The sequence below is a fragment of the Mus musculus genome, chromosome 17, assembly GCF_000001635.26.
Source record: "Mus musculus strain C57BL/6J chromosome 17, GRCm38.p6 C57BL/6J".
Lineage (NCBI taxonomy): Eukaryota > Metazoa > Chordata > Mammalia > Rodentia > Muridae > Mus > Mus musculus.
This window is the reverse complement of record NC_000083.6, coordinates 27,306,262-27,312,158: the sequence shown is the minus strand read 5'-3', so window position 1 is coordinate 27,312,158 and position 5,897 is coordinate 27,306,262.

The window sequence follows — 5,897 nt, the reverse complement described above, 5'->3', positions numbered from 1 at the left end:
CTGGAAACCAGGCAGCCCTTCCAACTATTCCAACCCCCATTCTATCTTGGCTTCTTTCTCAAGTCAGCTTAGATAGAAAACCATTCTTGCAATCTGACCATCTCAGCCTGACCCCATCCCCAATCTACTGTCTCTAGGTACAACCTCGATCCCTCCACACTGTTTCTTTGCTGTGGCCTCCTCAGTTTCCTCCTCTTCACATATATCCTGCAATCCAGTCACACCTTCATGCTGGAAACCTCCAGGTGTGTGGGAGCTTGGGGAAGGGCAAGGTTCAGGGCCGCTCTGACTTAGTACTGGGGCCATGGATAAAGCCATTGGTTGGTGCAACTGTTGAGAGGAAACTTCTCAGGGAGAGCTGGGCCACTGCAAACATTGTCTAGTGTAGCATACGTGTTTGCCTGGACATTGCAGGCGTGACCTATAGGGGCAGAGCTCATCTCCAGAGGCCTTGCTCAGGAACGATGTGCATCATTAGCTCACAGTGGCCCCATGGCAGCTCAACTAAAGGAACTTGTCTTCTTGTTAGAAGGAATGAAATTGGAAAGAAGGGCCCTCAAAGTCCCCAGCCTTCCTTTTCCTGCATAAAGGGACAAGAATTGGATGCCTTTATTTGCTCCCATAAAATGAAGTGTGGGGTGGGGGTTGATGGGTCTGCCCCCTTTTGCTTTCTCGTTGTTTTGTATCCAGCCCTAACTCTTTGGGCATCTTCAGAGACCCTTCCCAGAGAGGGACCTGGGAAAGTTACCTCACCACCCTCCTTCCCCAGTGGTCACCCCTCCCACCAGGTCTCTCAAAGAAGGAATAATTGAGCCACAAGACTTCTCACACCCATGATCCATTGACTCCCAACCCTTACAGAGTGTCAGACCCATCATATTGGACTAGGTCAGGTTCTTCATTCATTCATCCATCCATCCATCCATCCATCCATCCACCCACCCACCCACCCATCCATCCATTCATGGTTTACCCCATAATGGAAACTGTTAAGTTCCCAGAACTGAGTAGAACACTGGGGAGAAAGATGGCTTGGTGTTTTCCAGGGAACCCCAAATAAAACCTCACTTCTAGGAAGCAAAATTGTTGCCCTAAAACCTTAATGGGAATGAGTTCCAAGACCTGCCTGTGCATCAACCGTAAGTCTACAAGTTCTCATTTCTGCCTGCAGTGCCTCTTCCATGCCAGCACATAGAAAGAAGCTTGCTACAGGCTCAGGGTCTGAGCAAGGGTAGGGTCAGCAGCAGCCAAGGCAAAGGAGAGCCCAGTGGTTCCACAGGGCCTGGGCTCTGGAGCTGGGTCATAAGTTGTAATCTTCCCAAGAGGCCAGCTTTTAAACCAGTGATGCTCTCACACTGAGAGAGAGACACAAGTGCCACGGGGGACCCAAGATGTCTCCTGCCAGCTTTATTATCTCCCTGCTAGGACAGAAATGAAATTGCAGTGTTTGGCCACATTTACTGAAGGTAACACTCTTTACTAAAGATAACACTCACCTCACAGGAGCCCAGAGACGTATAGCAGCCAGACACAGAGCCTATCGTGGCCTGTTGGCTCTTTCCATGATCCTCAGCATCATTGGAAGGTTGCTCTGCTGGGTACCTGGTTCTGCTCCATATCTAGCAGAGACACCGAAACACGGATACTCAATTTCCCATACGTCTTTGCGAGTTTTCTGATCGGGGGGAGTGAGGTCAGAGCACTCTTCTTGTGTGAACTTCGGGGTGAGGCCTTTTGTGGAGGTCCCAGAGCGTTGTCCCCCCGAAGCGGCTCTATGACAGTTTGAAGGATAGCTGCTTCTTCTGTCTGGTGTTATTTCGCCGATTTTGTTTTTACTCAAATCTGTGGTAGTTACTCACTGCAAACTGCACCAAGCTAAGCTTGGTGTCCGACCCACGGCACGGGCCTGTGATCACAGTGGATGTTTTAAAAAGTGAGTGGCACACAGAAGACAAGCTGCCTCGGAGTCACCAAGGTGCTTGCCCACTGCTGAAGTGGTTGTAGCTGGGAGAGATGAGTGCGGTGAATGCACGTTCACACTCGTGCGTGCCCTGCTTGTGTGTGTGCATAGGAGGGGCCGGGTGTATGTGAGGGTAGGGTGTGAGGTTTCCAGACGGGCATGTAGGCAACCACTAAGGAAGCTGGGAGTGTGTGGATACTCTTCTGGGGGAAATCCACATTATATTTAGCCTAACCAGTTGGGCAGAAAAACTAAGCATGATTTGGGGTGGGGGGGTCACATACATGGCCCTCGGTGCTAAAGTGTCACATCCCCAGCCCTAGGCTCTGAGCTGACAGTGACACAGGACAAGAAAATGAGCACTTGGCAACAATTAATTGCTAAGATGTGAAGAAAAATTGTTTTGAATATTAAAATTATAGATGTAATGCTATTAGAAACATGATTCAGGGTTTATGAAAACGTTATTTATATTGATTTATTCCAGAGCCATCAAGACTCCTTGAAAATAATTACAGTTGACATTTCCATCGGTGAGACCAAACGCTGGTCTCACACAGTGAAAATGGCATGCTTGCGATAGGCTGTGCTCTAGAAAGCATCCGACAAAGAATCTGCTTCCACAGACCCCGGGGCAGCCTCTGGATGATGTATAAGTGTCCTCTCTACCAGGTGCTCTCTAACATCAGCAACTGTCTCAGATCTGACGGGGCCAGCAAGGACTGGCACCTTGTGACTGGAGCTGGGACGCAGTTCAATCAGGCTGTGGGCAGGGAAGGGGGGCGGGGTGGGGTGGGGCTCAAGACATAGAGGTAAGGTGAGTTTGCCTGCTAGGGTAGAGACTTGAGGAACTGGGCTGTGGGAGGTGGGAAGGGTGGGGGAGAGAAGGAAGTGAAGAGACCTCACTGGTGCTTTGAGAAAGAAAGCGCTTTTCTTGAGCTGGCCTGGCACGGATTGTTTGTGCTGGCTTTGGCTTTGCAAGAGCTGTAGTGTCCTCCCAGGGGCCAGATCACAGCTCTTCTCCTCCTGTCTTCTGGCCTGGCTAGTCTCAAGCATACAGAACAAGTGGCTCCTCAGGGTCACCCTGCCACAATTGTGGGGTCAGGGGGTGCCCCCTGGAGGGTCCTTTGCACTCAGCAGGCTCAGCAGGATGATGGTGGGTAGTGAAATCAATTTCATGGGCTGCAGCCAGCACAGGAGGAGGAGTTAGGCGAGTGAGTCTGTCACAGAGACCTCATCCCAACACATGGCACACGAGCCATGCCCTTTTGTTTGCTGGCTGTGGGTCCCGTGTGACTTTTATATATATATATATATATATAATTTTAATGCTGATGGATGCTCACTATTAAACACAGAGTACAAGACAATTTTCAACCCAGTGTAGCCCCGAGAAACCAAAAGGTTGAACCACCCTGCTCTGGCTTTTGTCTGGGTTCTTGGATTCCCATCCCTTTCTGAGGTGCTGGGACTGAGGGAGTGTGTATTATACAACCTTCATGGTTACATTTGTTTCTGTGACAAAATACCCGACAAGAAGCAACACAACTTTTTGGGTTTTTTTTTTGTTTGTTTGTTTGTTTGTTTGTTTGTTTTTGGCTTACAGTTTATAGTGTGTGGTGGGTAGGGGAGGCAGGGCAGCCCCATGAGGCAGCTGTCACTCAGGACTCACAGTCAGGAAGCAGAGAGATGAATGCCAATGTTCAGCTTACTTTCTCCTTTTTATACAGCCTGGGACTGAAGCCTGTTGGATGGCGCCACCAGACTCAGGGTGGGCCTTCCCACCTCAGCTAAACCTTTCTGGGAACTCTCTCAAAAGAACACCCAGGTGTGTTTCCATGGTGATTTTAAGCTCAGTCAAATAAACAATGATTTACCATCACAATTTTTACTCGTGTTGAGTTGTATTTTGATTCCAGATGTGTTCCCAAATGCTGGAGCAAATGGGTCAGGCAGGAGGAGCCCTGAGAGCAGGCTGGCTGTCACCCACAGCCACATCCTTACAGCCACATCTGCAGTCTTGCACATGTGCCCGTCCCTCGGCATGTTTTCCTTTGCCTTGCACAATCCTACAGGAGAAGTTAGTTGCCAAATTAATCCATACACACACAGTCTTATGCTCTTGAAGCACCTGTGCCAGAATTTCTCTGTCAGGAAGCTTCTGCAGATAGGAAGAAGAGCTGGCACCCCACTCGTGTCAGGTGTGTGCAGTGCAGTCCCAGGCTTCTATGAATAATGGTGGTCTTTCTTGGGGATGAGACTCTTGGACAACAAGTTTCAAAATGGTCCCAAAGGAGCCCACCACAGGCAGAGGCATGCTCCCACCTTCAGAGAGCTCAGATCCCATCTCACCCACCTCAAGCTTTCTTACCTCCTAGCACTTCAAACCTATTCTTCCACATCACCGAGAGCCCTGTCAGACCCAGGTGGGATCGAGGTCTTGGGCAGCTGTCTGTGCCCAGCCTCCAACCAGGACCAGGGCAGGCAGTTGTGACAGGAGCAGTGAGGAGGTACGTTATCCTTGCACAAGTAGCCTGAAGGGCTTTCTCCCTGGGAATCTGGACCCTCCCAACTCCGAGAAGAGTCCAGGGAGCCCCAGAGAGTAACCCGAGGGCACCCGTGACAAGCACTTATTTTATTCTTCAGCTTCCCCTCGCCTGTTTTCTCTTCCCCAAGATCCCCTGCTTCCTTTTGGAGGTTCCTGGGGGTCTAGGCAGACACCTACACTCCTAGGATAGAACATGGGACCTAACTGGAACACTTGCTACCCAGGGCAGTGGTTGACTCTAGAATAGTCATGTGACCTGTTGAATTAGGGTGTGTCCTTGGGCAAGGCCTCCTCTTAATTATGATTGTATGGGTTCAATTAAGAGTTTGAGCATCTTACTTAGAGCTAATTAATGCACTGAAGAAAATGTCTCTCCTCCTTCTGCCAACCAATAACTGCCTATAGATTCTTAAGGAATGGTGGGGCCACAGGACGAAACCTTGGAAGCACACGGTCCCTAGAGCTTCAGATGATATCTTTGCAACTGCGGTATTACCTGCACGACATCCACACCAGGAAGCATGGGGAGAAAGCCTTTAGCAGTGTGGGGTAATGGGCTATGCACAGATAGTCTGATCTCCAGTCGAGCTGAGGTTGTGAACCCCGGTGAAACCCAGTGGTGTTAATTCCCACCTACATGGGACAGAAGGTGTTCCCTCATGTCTCCTGGACCCCTGACTCCTGTCGAAGTTACTGTCCCCACGGCCCCCACAGGAGAAGCTTGTGGCTTTCGGTCTTGTACACAATGTCCCAAGCTTCTGACCTTCAGGCTAGACTCTTCCCAGTTACCTAGCAACAGCAAGATAAGCAGCCCACTATAAGAGGGACTGCTTGGCCCCTCCTCGCTCTCTTAAGCTTTTACTTTCCTTACTCTCTCTCCCTCTTACTCTCTTCCTCCTACTCTAGCCTTTCTTCTCTCTCTTTCCCACTTCTCTCCTCTTGGCCATGGCTGGTCTCTGTCTCTGACTCTCTCTTTACCTTTTCTCTTTCCCCCTGCCTTTCTACAATAAAGCTCTGAAACAGACTGTTCATCAAGGCCCACTGTGCTTGGACGATGGGATAGGTTTTCTCCTAAGGAGCCATGCCTAATCTCCCATCAGAAGGCTTTCCTGTGCTCCAGCCACAGACTGGACTAAGGACTCTCGCCTGCGTGGGAACCCTCTCCCCCTGCCCTCTCTTTCTGTATCTCCGGGGCCTGGTGCTGTTCTGGGACCCCTATTCTGTTCTCATCTCCTCTGCTGTATCCAGCGTGGGATGCTGGAGACTAAAAACCTGGTACAGGGGCTGCCCCTTGTCCACCCACCCCCACCCCCAGCCGAGTGGGGTCAGTGGCTTCACACAACCAGATGCCCACCTGGGGCCGAGTGGAAAGCGTCCGGCAGTCCTCCT